Here is a 17,308-nt window from a genome sequence, read left to right on the forward strand (position 1 = left end):
CAGCTCAGACACGCTGCTGTATCTCTTTCTGTTTCATTTTGCAGATCCTCTAATAGGTAAGATTTGGGGAAAAGTTTCTGACAACAGTAACTGTAAATCCTGAATATACTTTGGATCAAAAATAACCGTTTAACACAATAGAAATATCAAAGGCCACAAAAGCCCTACACTTTATCTTCACTGAAGTGGCTATAATTCTCTAGGACGATGACCTGGTCAGGTTCCTTTGAAGCAGCTCTAAATGACTACCTGTGACTCCAGCCTCTCGGGCTGCCTGGGGAGACTGCTGACCCCACCTTATTTTTAGTTGAACCAAGGTTATTATGGATACACACACACACACACACACACACACACACACACACATACACTCTACTTTGTGAATAACCCGCAAACTCTCAAATCAAAAAGTCAACTGGAAAGAATGCCTGGGGGTGTCCTATTGCAAAACCGAATAAAATGTGTTCAGGATTTACAGTTACTCTTGAAAGAGACAGTCTGGGATGTACTTTCTGCTTTTCCCTCTCCTTTCTTGCTGTCACTTCTCTGAAATCTTTCCTGCTGCTCTGACTTGCCTCCACCATTGTCGAGTGATCCGAATGGAAGATCTTCAGCTGGACCTCGTAGTTTCACGACGGAGTTATTTTGGTAAGAAATTCCTCGATAGGTCTCCTGTTAGGCCCTACCACACTTGAGGTGCCTTTGAAATAAGCAACATTTTGCGTTCCTGAAAACCTCCATCTTGGGTAAAATTGTGCCCTAAAAATAACAGGCTTATGAAAGACAGTAGAGGTAAAGCACTCAGTGTCTGTGCAATTCTGTATACGGAGCAGTAACAAAAACAACGCTTTGAACCTGTAAAGGTGTCATGGACTTTCTTGGTGGCAGATGTTAAAGAAAAAATCAGCAGAGCAAACAGGTGGCAGCCATCGGATCCGATCATAGCTGCAGGGACAGAGACCAGGCCGGTGGAAGTGACCACTGCTAGGGTGGCTGAAAGACTCACTGCAACCCATCTCGAGCCAAGAGCGGCACAGAGCGGGGGGGCCCACAGCTTGGGAAAGCCTGAATGCAGGAACGTGTTTTTAATTTTCTTCAAGCATTGCCGAAAAAGGCTCCCTCCATGAGTGCCGTGGCCAAGTTAAGAGCTTTTCCTTTCCTGTGCAAGGTTATCATTCTAATCTTTTGGGGGGTTTTCTTTGGCCTCCCTTTGTTCAGGAACATCTGTGTCTGAGCAGACGTGAATTTTTTGTCACCCCGGTAGATTTGCCTGTCTGCCTTTTGTTCGTGAGCTTTTGCACGTTACGAAACCAAACACATTGTGGGGGAACAGACTCTACTTGACCGATTAGAAATTGGATTCTCTTGGGGGGGCCTGGGGGGGCTCAGTCAGTGGAGCGTCTGACTCTTGATTTCCGCTCAGATCCTGGTCTCACGGTTGTTGAGATCGAGCCCCACATGGGGCTCTGTGCTGACAGTGCAGAGCCTTCTTGGGATTCTCTCTCCCTCTCTCTCTCTGCTTGCCCCCCACCCCCAAATAAATAAGTAAACTTTTAAGAAAAAAGAGAAAGAAACTGGGTTCTCTTCAGTTGGCAAGATTAGGCTGTCGGCTGGGCCTCAGCCTCACCACTGACAGAATAGGAATGGCAGGCAATAACAGGTCCCCTGTATTTCGTGCTTTCCGTGGGCCAGGCACTTCATGAACGCTTTGTAAATATTACCACATGGAATCATCAGGGTGGTCCTAAGTCAGGGAAATGTCCATCCCCATCTACACATGGCAGAACCAGATGGAGGGAAGTTGGGTGACTTGGTTGATGTCCCATACCCAGCCAGGAATGCAGGACTCACAACTCATTTCCAAACCTCATGCTCTTAACCATCTCTTCCTTGATTCTATGAACGTTGAGCTGAGTCTTGAAATTCCTGTTGATTCAAAAACTGATTTGATACCAGGAGGAAACTACAAAACTCTTCTCTGGACGATCAAAATGTGTCATCTGTGTGCCTTTTGCTTCTGGTTCTCATTCTCTGTGCCCCAAAGGGACAGCTATCCAATCTTCAGAGCACATGTTGTGCCATGAGAGGAGTGTGCTTGACGCATTGCTTGCTGCTATATTTTGCTAAAGGCACTACAAACTGAATGCCAGGAAGGGTTCTAGAAGGCTGACAGACCAGACGGGGGACATGGGGTAAGATGCCAGGTAGACAAACAATGGAAAGGTTTAAAACAGCAAATTGTTCTTTGCCTTTGCTTATATGTTACATTGAAAACAACACAGGGGCGCGTGGGTGGCTCAGTAGGTTAGGCGTTAGGCTTCGGCTCAGTCATGATCTCACGGCCGGTGAGCTCAAGCCCCATGTCAGGTTCTGCGCTGACACCTCAGATTCAGATTCTGCTTCAGATTCTGCATCACCCTCTTTTTCTCCCTCCCCTGCTTGCACTTTCTCTCTCTCTCTCTCTCTCTCTCTCAAAAATAAATATTTAAAAAAACCATAATACTACCTTGGAAAAAAAAGGAAACAACTGTCTCACAGTTCTGGAGGCTGGAGGTCTGAGCTATGTTTCCTCTACAATATGTAGGGGAACCCTTCCTTTCTCTTCTGACTTCTTGGTGTTCCTGGGCTTGCAGCCACACCTGCCAACCTCTGCCTCTGTTGTCACATGGTCTTCTCCCTGTGTCTCTGTCTTCACATGGTGTTTTTTTTTTTAATTTTTTTTTTAACGTTTATTTATTTTTGAGACAGAGAGAGACAGAGCATGAACGGGGGAGGGTCAGAGAGAGGGAGACAGAATCTGAAACAGGCTCCAGGCTCCGAGCTGTCAGCACAGAGCCCGACGCGGGGCTCAAACTCACGGACCACGAGATCATGACCTGAGCTGAAGTCGGCCGCTTAACCGACTGAGCCACCCAGGCGCCCCTCACATGGTGTTCTTTTTACAAGGCCACCAGTCCTACTGGATTAGGGGCCCACCCAACTTTCATGACTTCATTTTACCTGAAGTAATTATATCAGTAGCGTAATTCCACATTCCGAAGCAGTTCACGTTGTGAAGTCCTGGGAGTTAGGACTTTCACATATCTCTCTGCGGGACACAATTGAACCTGTAACACATCATTGATTCTTTTTTTTTTTTTTTTAAAGAAGTGGGTAAGTTGCTGAAATTTTCATGGTATGGAATAATGCGCCTGAGACATTTCTCCCTCCCTTATTAAATCATTTATTGATACCTCTGTTACAAGTTCCGAAGTTCATTTGACAAGTGCTTTTAGAATTGCTTAAATATTTAGATGCAGTAACTACAAAAAGACATACCTTAAATCCCAGGGATGTGAGGAATCTGGAAATAAACACTACAGAGATCCATTCAGCGATGCAAAAATTAAGAAAATGAAAAATTAAGGAAAAAATGAGGAAAAATTATCAGGAGCAAATGGGATAATAGAAACGTTGCCACGGGAACACTAAGGGGTTCACCTTACCCCCTTCTTTCACCCCAGCAGCTGACTCTGTCTTCAGCATAAGCTGCCTTTCCAGAACATACTGTTCTTGTAACCCCCTGGCTTCCTGCTGCCATCAGAGTAGCAGGAATGACCAAAAGTGCAAAAAGGAGGAAGAAAGAATCTTGAAGTGATGGCAGAAAATAACTACACTAGACCGACGATTTTGCATATGCTTTGTAAAGTGGAAACCGAATTTAATGTAAAGACAAATACTGTAATATTCTACTATCCCTAACTCTTAAGAGAAGTGGCTCTAAATTAATTTATGTCTTTAGAATACCTCGAGTAATTTCTTTAGTCATTCCATCAGCTAATCATTCTGCACTTAACCGTATTCGTTTCTGTTTGCCCGTAGTTTATGGAGGCGTTTCAACAATGGCGTGTATACGGGTTCCCTGGAAACTGGAAGCAGACATCAAGCGGTTGATGTCAAGGCTCATTGTCTCATCATGGGGAAAAGTTTCAGGAGACCAACACAATGTTTAATGAAGAAACGAAATACAAAATAATGACATTTCTCTTCTCAAATTAAAAATTCTCATCGTCGTAGCTCAACGTAACATTCTTTAAAATCTTGGAAATTCGTCAATAACCTAGAAGTTGCAAAGGAGACGAAGCCAAAGGAATCCATAATCTCACTTCATCTCGGCATCTCTGTTCTCCTTCTCTGTCTCCGTATCCATCTGCTTACGGACAGGTAGAAAGGTATGAATATCCATTCCTATTCCTATAGGGTTCTTCCATTTGCTTTGTTTTACCCTTTAAATCTTGACTATGATTTTCTTTAAATGCTTCAATATCTTGTCAGCTTAAAAAGAGGCGTTATGGAAAAAACCCAAAGAGTTTGGAGAGAGAGATGCTAGAGTCTACGTCCGATTCCCTCTGACCCGAGCTTTCTCTTTTACCCTGCGAATGCTGTGTACGTTTGTCTATTCTCTTTTCTCTTTCTTAGGGCTGCTTTTCTCTTAAGACTCATTAAGACATTAAGACACTAATTTACGCTTTTTTTTTTTTTGGTCCTGAGATAAGTGTGCAGGACTGATGTAATGTGTTACTTTCTTCTCCATCAGGTGTAAGCAACGGAAAGAGCCTGATTTAACATTTGTTTACAGAGCACCTTGTAACATATTCTCTTATTTAATCATTATCACAGCTCCAGGGGTTAGATTTCTTTATCCTCTTCGTTCACTGTTCAGGTAGCAATTATAGACTTACTCATTCCTGAACAGACAGCTATACAGAAAAAAACTTTACACTGTCCATCTTTGGTTATGTCTTACAAAATTGCACTTTAAGACCAGCCCAAAGTGTAGGCAGTAATATAATCAAGATTGAGCATTCTTCCTGTAACACCGTGATTCAAATTTTTCCTGTAACACCGTGATTCAAAGATGGGACAGAGAAAGTTCACTACCTCATCCTCATTAGCTTTTCCTTATTTTCCTAGATGTCAGTATACAAATTTATTCCGGTAAATGGTTCTCTTAACGCTTGAATACAAATCATTATTTTTCTTCGTAAGCAATTATAGAAAATTCAGAATCATAAATTTAAAAAGGAAAGAGAGTGAATGTATAATGTCCACAGTCTCACCACCTAGATAAGTGAAATGTTAACAGTAGGCAAATGTATTTGAAAATCTTTAATAAGAATGTGTGTGTTAACTATCCATCCATTATTGTTTCAAAATAGTTTATTTTCAAATAATATGCATTCAATAATTTGCATGTCAGTAAATAAATATCTGCGCTATCATTCTCACCGAATATTATTCCATTATACATGTTACAGAATTTATCAATTATTTGCTTCTTAAAAAATATAAGATATTTTACATCAGAGCTGGGCATGGGTAAGCAGTACGGTATGAGAAAAAGAGAATGGACAAAGATATTTTATTTTTTTATTTTTATTTATTTATTTTTAATTTTTTACATCTTTATTTATTTTTGAGAGAGAGACAGAGTGTGAGCAGGGAAGGAGCAGAGAAAGAAGGACACATGGAATCCAAAGCAGGCTCCAGGCCCTGAGCCATCAGCACAGAGCCCGATGCGGGGCTCGAACTCACAAACCGTGAGATCACGACCTGAGCCGAAGTTGGACGCTCAACTGACCGAGCCACCCAGGTGCCCTTGGACAAAAATATTTTAAAGGAGAAGATGAAGGAGAAACGTAACAGAATTTCAAGACTATGATTCACTTGCATGAAAGACCACTGAATGTGCTCTTCAAACAGAGCGGACATTGAGGGCTGCAGGGTCTCTCTGTGTTGTGGTTGGTGCAAGTGTGACGCGGAGGGTGTCTGAAGCCAGAATTTGCCAAATACCTATGGTTCCCTTCCACGTACATCCATGTTTAAGACAATCCAGTGGGTAGTTTTCAGCCGCAGCTAGAAAAAAAAAAATGGGATGTGTTAGAAATAACAACATTTTGGTATTTTCTCAAATATTTGACAACTAAAAAATTCAACTCCGTTCTCAAGTATTTACCTTGTGTGCAACACTTGACATCACATCACTGTAGTCTCCACTGATGATAAATTATGGTAATCCCTTGCTCCCTCCAGCCCTGCCCTCCAAATTCTTACCATCTGAACTCCACAGCTAAAAAGAGTAGAAGGAATTTTTGGATACATTCCTTGCCATTCAAACAATTTCTGCTTCGTCTTCAAATTAACTCAGGTAAAGCTGCCTCCCTTGCTAGTCAAACTTGTTAGCTGAGCATTTGCTACCTGAACTAGGACTATATGGGTTGGAGATGTGTACATCAACCAGCTCCCAAATGCATATTCATGGGGGAGGAGGAAGGCTGGAGCAAAACAGTGTAGATTTGAGGGAGGTTAGTAGATCTCTTTGTTTCAGTGTGATTTGGTGAGGGATTATAAATTAGGGAAATGATGTATCTGTAAGAAAGTTGAGAAATGACTTGGCAAATGGGAATAAGGAAGGAAATGTACGGAGCAGAGAAACTTTGGGATCATGTTCAGCTCACAAGATCCTTTCTACTTACTCTTTAATGAAATGAGTTTAGAATTTCTTACTTTTCTTCCTCCCCTTCCTGCTCTTGTGTCTTCTTTTTGTCTGTCCATTTATTTATCGGATAATTTAAGTAACAATTCTGATCATTGTGTCTGCATAGCACTTTATTATCTCAATGCTTCGCTCAACCAGAGGCATAAATGAAAGCAAGGCAGCTAATGAAACCAGAATTCGCTTCATAAACAGGGAAACATCTGGAAGACTTTGGGTATTATTTTGCTTCTTCAGCTGGGGGTTTGTTTGCCCTTTGCTTCTGATCTGCTCCTAGATTTTCACATATGAGACAAAAAATACTTTGACTAAAGCAATGTTTCCCAACCTCGCTGGATTATGAGTGTCGCCTGGGAACAACTTGTTAAATGCACAGATCCAGACATCACTGAATCAGAATTTCTAGGGAATTGTCTGGGAAATGTGTGTTTTTAACAAGGGTCCCAGATGATTCTCATGATTAGACAAGTTCAGGGCTCACTGGACTAAGATGTGGACTTTTGTGACCTGATCTAAAAACAAGTCTATCCATGAGTCAACAGCACCGAGCCCACAGCATGTGTAAGACATGAACAACTCAATACATTTGCCCCAGGACCTGAGACCTTCACTGACATCCTTAACTTTGGCACTGCTATTTACAAGGTCTAGTATCCATCAGTGATATAAACTGCCTATTCCCTATCCCGCTCCAAAAGATTCTAAATCTGGGGGAGCTCTGGGGGAGGACAAAGAACACTTTGAGAAGTACTGATAAATCAATGTCATTCATCATTTCTGCTTGAAGGCCAGCCTTAATGTAACACAATTGTTCTCAGTTATCTCTTCTTCCTTCCCTCCACTCACCTCTCTCTCTCTCTCTCTCTTTCTCTCTCTCTCCCTCTCTCCATCTTACTCTTTATAAGGCCGGAGGTGGCCTTAAATTACCTCCCAAGGGCTTGGAAGCTCAGGCCCCATCCTTTCTCCCAGAGTTTCAATCCTTCTCACCATTTTAGAGTGCAAACTCTCAGATGATCCCTTCTGCCATCTACAGGCCCAGGTCTCCTTAAATTTCTCCAGTCAATCAAGATATCTCCCTCAAACTTCAGATATTTTCATTTGCAAAGAAAGCATCCAGATATTTGCCACCTGGCTATCCAAGGAGTACTTAAACATTTGGAAGTTTAAACCATAAGCTCTCATGCTGTGACTTATCCACTCACATGTCCAAGCAGACCCTGGACGCTGTTCTCAAGTCCTCATCTCCCTCTACCTTTTCATCAACATCACATCTATAAGCGACCCCTGTCACTTCTCTATCCAGCACCCCACTGTCATTGTCCAGATTCTAACACCGTTTCCTGGATTTCTTCCTCCCACAAAACAAAACGACAAACTAGCTAACAAATCCTTCTCCCACCTCCGGTTTCCCCATCCCAGCAAATGGTGCTACCATCCGTTCCAGAATCTCAGGGGGAAAATATTTGGAGTCTACCTCCTTTCTATTCCTACCTGCATCTGATCCACAAGCCAGTTCTCCGAAACCCACCTTCAAAATAGATCCAAGATCTGAGCATTTCTCCCTCTCTCCATTGTACCACACTGGTCCTAGCCACATCGGATTTTGCCTCAAATACTGCAGTGACTTCCTTGCTTTTTGCCCTTGCCACCACCTGGTTACCATTCTCTATAACATAACCAGAGTGATCATCCTGAAGTGTATTGTATCATTCCCCTGCAGTGGCTTTCCACTCAGACTAAAATCCAATCTCCTTTTATGGTCTCCTAGATCCAGCATTATCTGATGGTGCCTGCCTCTCCACGCTCATTTCCTACCCATGACCCTCTCCCCATTTTCTCTGCCCCAGCCACACACTATCCTAGAAATATGATCATCTATGGATTTGAGATATTTGAAGATTTCAACAATTTCAAACTAATTCACCATAAATGCAAATTTGAAATGCAAATCCACTTGTATGGATAAAAATAAGACTCTTTAACCAATCTCCAAAACTATTGAAAAAACATCTTTAGAAAAACACTAGTGACACATAAATTGAGATACAATATATCTAAGATGAAAGTAAATAAACATATTTCCAAGAACAATTTTGTTTTTTTAAGTTCACACCATGAATACAAAGACTTAAATTTTGACTTAATCTCTATGAGTACATATCATTTTAATTTTTCAAGACAGAATTCGTTTTTTAAAAATTGTTAGGAAAGTAAATACCTCCAAAATTTTATCATTACTCTCAGCACTGCATTTCACTCTCAAACTGTTTGGGTTTGCACAATACGTTACAAGAGTATCATGGTACTGAGAGAGCAAGAGGAAGAGAGAACCGTTGGCCCGGTTGTGATCATGTGACATTCGCCAGCACGCACTACTCATACTGGGAGACATCGCTCGTTTATCAAGATAAAATTTATTAGAAATGTTTGCTCGTCTTGCGGAACACTCGCAGAACAAGTTGCTCGCCATCCGAGGTTTCACTGGAAAGGGATTTTCAGCACATGACTGTTCAGATTGTCCAGTAGTCGCCAATTCGCAATCTCTTTAGAGAAACCAACAACATACTTGAGATCAGCTGACTCACTTTCTTAGCACAGAGGCCTAGTATTACCACGAACTTCAAGGGCAACTTCTGGCCAGATGAAGGGATTTGCATGGGTGTACGTTAAACCCAGTCACCATAACCAGTGGGATTTTCCATGGGTATGATGTGATCATGTAATAAGTAAATACTAACATTTGGAAAATGATCATGATTTGATGAGGCTATAAACAGCACCCGTTAAGAGCCAGGGTGTTGTAATTAGGCAGTTGTGACTTCTCTACCTCAACTACCCACCCAAATAAGGAACTAACTACATTCCCTTATGCCAACCTCACTACGCCTCAGTTCTCTCTTCTGCGAAATGGAAGAATAATTGCCTTTCCTCCCGAGGGCCGTGTGAGCATTAAATGAGATGTTACATTTAGACCGCTTAGTTTAGGACCTGGCACACAGCATTTCTTAAAGAAGCCCCAGATGGTGCAGAGTGACCATGTTACCTCAGTGATTTGCATAAAATCATTCTTTTTGGTGTTTTTCTCCACTTTGTTACTGTCAGATCTTATTATGGTTGCTCTACATTCTAGAACTCCAAGACCATCCAAATCCCAAGTACTATTCTTATCAATGTGATCATTTTTGTAGAGAAAAAAATGTATTTTTAAAATTCTCCACATCACCTTTTTTTAAAAATTTTTAATGTCTATTTACTGAATTTTGAGAGAGAAAGAGAGAGCGAACAGGGGAGGGGCAGACAGAGGGGGAGACAGAATCCCAAGCAGGCTCCGTGCTGTCAGCACAGAGCCCAACGTGGGGCTCGAACGCCCGAACCATGAGATCATGACCTGAGCCGAAACCCAGAGTCGGACACTTAACCGACTGAGCCACCCGGGTGCCCTATTCACATGACCGGTTTCTAAGGTGAGTGTATATACCCGGGGTGTAGCAAAGATGTTCCACTTGAATGAACAAAGAGAGATTAGAGTTTCTGTATCAATTTTCCTTCTTCTGTATTTGATTTTTGTATTAGCGCGATTGGATATGTACAGAATTTGTCAGCACACATACATGATTGGGGAGGTGTACTATTCTGGATGTGCAATCACAGAGTTTTAGAAGCCATTGTTCTGGAACAGGAATTAGCAAACGACAGCCCATGGGCCAAATCTGGCCCACAGCTTATTTTTATAAATAAAGTTTTATTAGAACATAGCCATCTCAATTTGTTTCCATATCTTCAGTGGCTGCTCCTGTGCCACAATGGTAGAGGTGAGTAGTCGAAACTGTGGCTACATAACCTACAAGCCGAAAATAACTACTTACTGACGCTTAAGAGAAAGCGTTGGCCAGCCCCTGCTGTAGACAGTGGTTTTAGAGGAGGAGGAAAATAATGCTCACTGCAACCTAGCTTTTATCACTTTTCACCCCAGTACTATCAGATCCATTGGCCAACTCCAGAAGGTTCATGATGTTTCCCAGCCCCTTACTACCCAGAGACTGGATCCCAGACCAGCAGCAACAGTAGCGTCTGGGAGCCTGGTTCAAAATTCAGATGTCGCAGAATCTGCCATTGAGCAAGGCCCGCAGGAGATACACGTAGACGTTAAAATTTGAGAAACAGCAGGCTCACCTATGCAATTCTTAGGTCAAATACTAGCGGAATCCTTAGAAGCTAAGGATATTAATTTTGGACTTCTCATTGGACATATATTTGCTTCTGCTTTGCTCCGATGAACTGATTTGCCATATATAGAGAACCAAGGGAGCTGGCATGATCTGGCTCTCCTCCAGTTAACATTTATATATGGAAAGGCTAAGTCAGTTGTGTATAAGTTTTGGGGCCTCTCTCTTTTATCAAAAGCAAAACAAGGATCTTGCTCCTGAAGGTTAAACCACGGGGATGTGTTCAGTGATGGAGAAACACGCACTGAGGAAGGACTAGTGATCTCTGGATTTTGTCGTCCGGAATGTTTTGGCTTTGAAACCAAAATGATGACAGTTCCATAAGGTTAAAGACCAGTTCCCCCGCCCCCTCCACATCACAAAGAAGAAATGAATGGAGGATTCACTGAAGGAGCATGGTGCAGGACAGAATGTGCTCCCAAAGCAAGCAGGCTGGCATGCTGGGCCGGGCGGTCACACCAAAAAGTCCATCGGATCAGGCCCGCTATGCTTTCTGGGTCAGCGCTGGCCAACCTTTTCCTTCCTTGAGGTCCTGCCACAGGGTTTTCAGCTTTTCCTAATGAAGTATTAATGAGGTGGGTGTAATTTATTGAATAGGGCGAGGTAAACTCGCTGTGCCTGGAGCTGAGTTATGTTTCCTGAAGGGAGAAGCAAACTTATGAAATAAATCATTCCCTCTTTAATTAGCAGCTTTGGCTAGCCTACTTGAAGTGACGGAGCCAAACGGGAAAGTAAGCCAGCAATCAGTCAGAAACCCAAACACGGGTCTCATTTGCTGCTCACGGAGAGATTTATGCTGCTTGGGGTGAATGTGTCAGGGGACCCGAGTTAGTTACTTGGAGCACCACAATGAAATGCTCTCTTTCCGCCCCCGCTCTGGCTAAACCCCTGCCCCCTTCCCCCCCCCCCCCCAAACAGGTTCCTTTACCTTCTCACGCCACTATTATGTTCCAAACGAAAACAGCCAGCCAGAGAGAAGAGGAACCCAATTAGCGCATCTTCCAACGTTTCAGGTCGACCTTCCTGTTCGCGGATCTGTACCAGTGGGTTTTCGTTCCAAGTGCTACTTTCTACTTTCTCGGCACAGAGCGCCTCTTCTTTGATGTTAACAGCACGGGCCGCTTGCTGTACCGGCGTCGAAGCCGGATGCGGAATGCTCCGTGTACGACGACACATGTCATTTCAGTACAGGTCAGCATTCAGCAGGGCTTGCTAGGGGGCACCAGGCCTGCACAAGAGGGAGGCGAGAATGATTCTCTGAGGCAGGGGATCATAGGCGACGTTAGAGAAGAGGGAGAGTGGGTGAGGAAAAGCGACATAATTGGTCATGGAGATATTTTCACTTTCCTGCCATCCTAGTCAGAGTCCCTTTACCTAATTTTCTCCATTTCACAACATGGATCACACGCAGAAGCTCGGAAGAACACGGGCCCCGTTGCCTCCCCTCAGTAACTACCCTCACCCTAAAAACTCAGCAAGTTAAATGAGCCTGGTGTGGATCCTGATGTTTCACAGCAGAGCCCATTATATTTTTCCACGTGAGAGCCCACTCCTACCTTGAGACTTTGAGTTCCAGGTGGAACCTGGGCCTCCCAGGGTTCAAATCCACCTTCCGTGGTCAAAACTGGTTTCCTGTCTTGAACAAGAATGACTTAACAAGCTTGGTGGACATGCTTGGCCGAAACATTTTGATGAGCTAAAAGGGAACCAATCAAAAACATATGGATTATATTTTCTTGAGCATACCCGCGATTTTCACAGAAATGGATTCGTCCCCAAGCATTTTGTTCTCCAGAACTTTCTGTCTGGACTCCAAACCTTACCATGATGCCTGCCAGGGGCAGAGGGACGCTTGGCATTTGCGGGCCGACCATGCAGATTTTATTAGAATCTGTTATTTCTTTCCTGCTTCTTGTTTGAAGATTTTGTGAGGGTTCAGCCCAGATGAGCCCACTCTTAGCTTCTCAGATATGTCTCTCCCCAGATGGTCTCCCCCTGCCCTCCTCTCCACCCCCACCCCTTCCCCACAGGCTGCTTTCTAGAAACTCAGAAGAAACAAAGACTTCTTGCACTCTGAATGGGAAAGGCTCGTTCCCCTAACCCAAGCCTCGAAGAACAAAACTATCCCCTCCCCACGCCATTTTAGAAAGAAGAAAAGAAAAGGGATCTGAGAATTTTTCTCCTGCTACAGGGCTGTGAGGATGAAGTTTGTAGAGCTCATGTTTTCTCTTTACTTCCATCCTATTCACCTTTGCCAGCTAGTAAGACTTTGCATTCCTGGAACCCAACCCGCGATATTCCAGTCTCTTTGCTAAGCCTCCGTGTGGAAGAAAGAAACTGCTTTCCCAGAAGCCAAGGTCTTCTTGACTCCCGCTGCTTTGCCCACCTGCTGCCGAAAAGGCACAGGCCATTCGGCCGTGGGCGTGCCCTCTCTGAGCGGGAGGCGGGGGCTCATTTGAGGAAGAACAGACCACTAATAAATTGCATGGTCATTACCCTTTATGCATACTTGTTCTAATAGGTGTCGCAGATTCCTGCCTCCTAATAAGGAAGGGAAGTAGAAAAACACATAAATTCTCTCGAGGGAGTCAGACAGCCCCAAGCCACGTTCGACAGCTGCGAACGTTACCATGAGCACAAAAGCAAAACAGGGCTTAAAAGAGTAATACATTGCCAGCGATTCTGGCGCGATTTCCTTGGATCCAGACTATGTTTTGCACTGTTTCAGTTGAAGAGTAGCACTCCTGCCTGCCATATGTGATGGAATTTGGAGCTTAAATAAACAATGGCATTAATTGATCTAAAAGGGGTTTATTGGAAGCATCCCAACGTTTGCCTTTATACCATAGATTTGTTTGTTTAGTTGTTTATGTTAACTTTTTTCCCCCTTTCTTTTGAATTTATTTTTCAATGTTGATTTATTTTTGAGAGACGGAGAGAGACAGAGCATGAACAGGGGAGGGGCAGAGAGAGAGAGAGGGAGACCCAGAATCCGAAGCAAGCTCCAGGCTCCCAGCGGTCAGCACAGAGCCCGCCGCGGGGTTCGAACTCATGAACCATGAGATCATGACCTGAGCCGAAGTCGGACACTTAACCGACTGAGCCACCCAGGTGTCCCTTTTTCCCTTTCTTTTTAATCTCAGCAGTTTACATTTTGGAACACGGAGCTTTCTGGCCCAATGCCTAGTGTCATTAAATCTAATTTTTGAACATTTGAAGGGTCACTCAGGTAATGGTTCTCTCTCCCTCACTCCCTCCTTCCCGTCTTCCCTTCCTTCCTTTCTTCTTTTCTACAGTGTACTTTCTCTGGGATGGCCTGGAGATTTGACAGAGATGTGTCCCGTTTCTTTACAGTGGCTGCAGAGGGGACATGTAGGTGTCTACTGAAGAGGCCATTAGTCTACCCCCCTCCCCCCAGCCCCACAGGTTTCTTACTAAGAATATCCATGAGAATATATAGGACCAGAGTTCACCCAAAAGTCCAGGGCAGCAGATATGAATTTCTGGTTTATTTTGATTTGTTCGAAATTTGTTTCTCAGTTTCGTTAATTCAGATGGAGGCTTTTCTAAGAGCTACAATTAATTTTTCACAAAGGATGCATTCCAAACTTAATTCCACAGCAGCTCTCCTATCTTATCTAGTCTTGTTCGCGTTGACCTTTTGAAGTTACTTTTGAGAAGAATGTGTGATTTGATTTTTTAAAAATTTTTTAATGTTTATTTACTATTTTTGAGAGAGACAGAGCGTGAGGAGGGCAGAGACAGAAAGAGAGGGAGACACGGAATCCGAAGCAGGCTCCAGGGTCTGAGCTGTCAGCACAGAGACCGACATGGGGCTGGAACTCACAAACTGCAAGGTCATGTCCTGAGCCAAAGTCAGAGGCTTAACCCACTGAGCCACCCAGGCACCCTGTGATTTGACTTTTTAAGCAATTTATTTCATCTAGTTTTGTGTAAACTGAGGCTGGGACACTATGTTGCTGGAGGAGCCGTTTATCATGTGAGATGGAGAAACCTACAGGATTGAATGTCTTCATGGCAACCAGAAAAGGCTTTCTTCCATTTCCTCCCAGTATTTTTTTGTAATTTCTTTTTTTTTAATGTTTATTTATTTATTTTGAAAGAGAGAGACAGACAGACAGACAGAGGAGGGGCAGAGAGGGAGAGAGACAGAATCCCAAGCAGGCTCTATCCTGTCTGCACAGAGCCCTACTCAGGGCCTGATCTCACAAGCTGTGAGATCATGACCTGAGCCGAAATCAAGAGTGGGATGCAGGCGCCCCCTTCCCAGTAGTTTTTTGTAAGCTTGTATTGAAATAAAGTACAAGTAAAGGTTCCTTTTACCCCCTTATAGCTATTTCCATTTCCAACCAAACGTTTAGTCCAGGAAGACAGGAAGTCAATTCTGCACTTCATTTTCTAGTACACAGCCAGGCATCTTTCTTTATTTCTCCATTCTTTATTACAGACAGGGAATGATGGTATTTTACAGCATTCACATTTAGCTAAGGACACATGGGCAACTATGGAAGAAAAATAATGCCCCAAGGCCAGTGGTCTTCAAAATGTTCCAGGAAAGTCCAAGATTCCATAACAATGTGTCAGATGTAGAAATCTTCAATTCCAAATAAAAAGCTTTTGGGAAACCACCTGGCAATATCTATTAAAATTAAGAATATAAACTAGTATAGCACTATATGTCAACTACACTTCAATAAAAAAAGAAGTTGCAGAAAGAAAAAAGGACACCAAATATTACCCAAATTCAAAGAAATAAAGGCAGTAAAATTTCAAAAATAAATAAATAAATAAATAAATAAATAAATCAAAATAATGAAATCAAAATCAAAATGCATGTAGTGTTTGACCTAGTTCCTAAACGTCGGAGGGATCTTTCCTTTAGAAATAAGTGCCACAGTATATTAAGATATATGTCTAGGTCTATCTATCCCTCTATCTCTCTATCTGTCTAATCTGTCTCTACACACACACACACACACACGTGCTTATTTGAGCCCTGTTTATAGAATCAAGATGTTAGAAACAATCTGAGTGGCCAGTACCCTGAAATAATGGCACATCCTTGCAGGACATCCCTGGCCAATGATTAGGTGACATTCTTATTAAATAAATGGCACAGCTGTTAAAAGACTCCAATTATCACCCACAATCCCAGATGAAAAGGCTTTTTATCAAACATTTGAATTGTTTTTATGTATACTGGTAAAATTTTGCTTTGGTGTATTCCACATAAATGAATTATGTGTCAGATGCAATTAGAAAAAATATGTCAGAGAGTGACCCCTCAAAGAGAAAGAAATGCAGCTGGGGTGGGGCCATGGGCATCTCATCTACATTTGTACTGTCTTGTTTCTTAAGGTGGATGCTTATTACAAGAGGAATCATTATGTTATTTTTTATATTCTTTTGTATGTGTGAAACATTTCAAAAACGTTTAAGGAGTATTGAGCTGTTTCAAAACCAGAGGCTGGTCGGTCATTACATAGTATCATAGTCACAATGGCAAATACTGGGTGAGGGGCGATCCAGAACCGTATCTCCCCCGAATATCACAGTTACCTCTCCACTAGGCTTTCCTGCTGCCCCTATACAAAAGTACTCCGTAGTATCATGACATCCCAGAGAAAAGAAACATTTATTTCTAAACACATGACCGTGTGTCTATCATTGTAGTATGGGGGTTAGCTATCGTGTGAGTTGATCAAAGGTGGATTTAGTTACGATTATTGTGTGACATAGGTCACCTTCCTACTTGCTCATGTAAACATCATCATGGTGTATCGCTATAGAAACTACAATGAACATCCTTTCATGGAAAGGCTTGCTGTCGCTACTGGCCGGCCTGTTAGATGTGCTGTCCCCACAGTTCTACTGGTGGGGGTAGTGGGGGTTGTTCTACCGGTGGGGGTAGTCAAGTGGACTTGACTCATCGGCTTCGGAGGTAGAAAGATGTCAGATTTGTCTGTATAATCCTGTCCCTTTGCTGGGATATTAAGGGAGTGGATGCAGAGAGTATGGATGCCCCCACTTGAGTCCCGACTTTCTGTGTCTTTTCAGCCTATCACACCTCACACACACCACATATCGGAAGGCCACTCCCAGCTCACTTGAATGAAGTCATCATCCTTAAATGTCAACTTGCTGAATTATATTTATTTCCCCTAACTTTCTTCTGTAGTGGGACACAAAATGCAAGTGGATATTGCTTTTCTCTTGTAAATATCCGAGGAGCTGTACTGGAGAAATACAGTAAGTATCTATTTCTAGTCAGAGGAAGTTACCTCAGTGGTAGCGAACCAAGGCCATTGGCCACCAGAACGAGCCATCTATGGCGGCATTATAGAACATCTAGAATGTGTTGCCCCTCTTTTCTTAAAGATTCAGAATACTACTCAGAAAGTTGCTCCAGTTTATTGCAATGGTCAAATGTCTCAGTGTTGCTATTATACCTGCTACGTTATTTTAATCTTTATTTATACACAACAATTTAATTTTAATTAACACAGATGTGTTGTGTTGTAAAATT

The 17,308-nt window shown here is 42.7% G+C and overlaps 1 long non-coding RNA gene across 1 annotated transcript; it reads right to left on the reverse strand.

Moving 5' to 3' along the window:
* Positions 1-5,399: 5,399 nt before the first annotated feature.
* LOC113596140 (uncharacterized) lies at positions 5,400-13,237 on the reverse strand. The gene is made up of 4 exons (XR_003416866.2): positions 13,011-13,237; positions 12,318-12,457; positions 11,690-11,989; positions 5,400-5,895 (listed from the first exon to the last, which is right to left on the reverse strand). It is a non-coding gene; the product is annotated as an uncharacterized LOC113596140 (long non-coding RNA).
* Positions 13,238-17,308: the final 4,071 nt, after the last annotated feature.

The sequence above is a fragment of the Acinonyx jubatus genome, chromosome D4 (assembly GCF_027475565.1).
Source record: "Acinonyx jubatus isolate Ajub_Pintada_27869175 chromosome D4, VMU_Ajub_asm_v1.0, whole genome shotgun sequence".
Classification (NCBI taxonomy): domain Eukaryota; kingdom Metazoa; phylum Chordata; class Mammalia; order Carnivora; family Felidae; genus Acinonyx; species Acinonyx jubatus.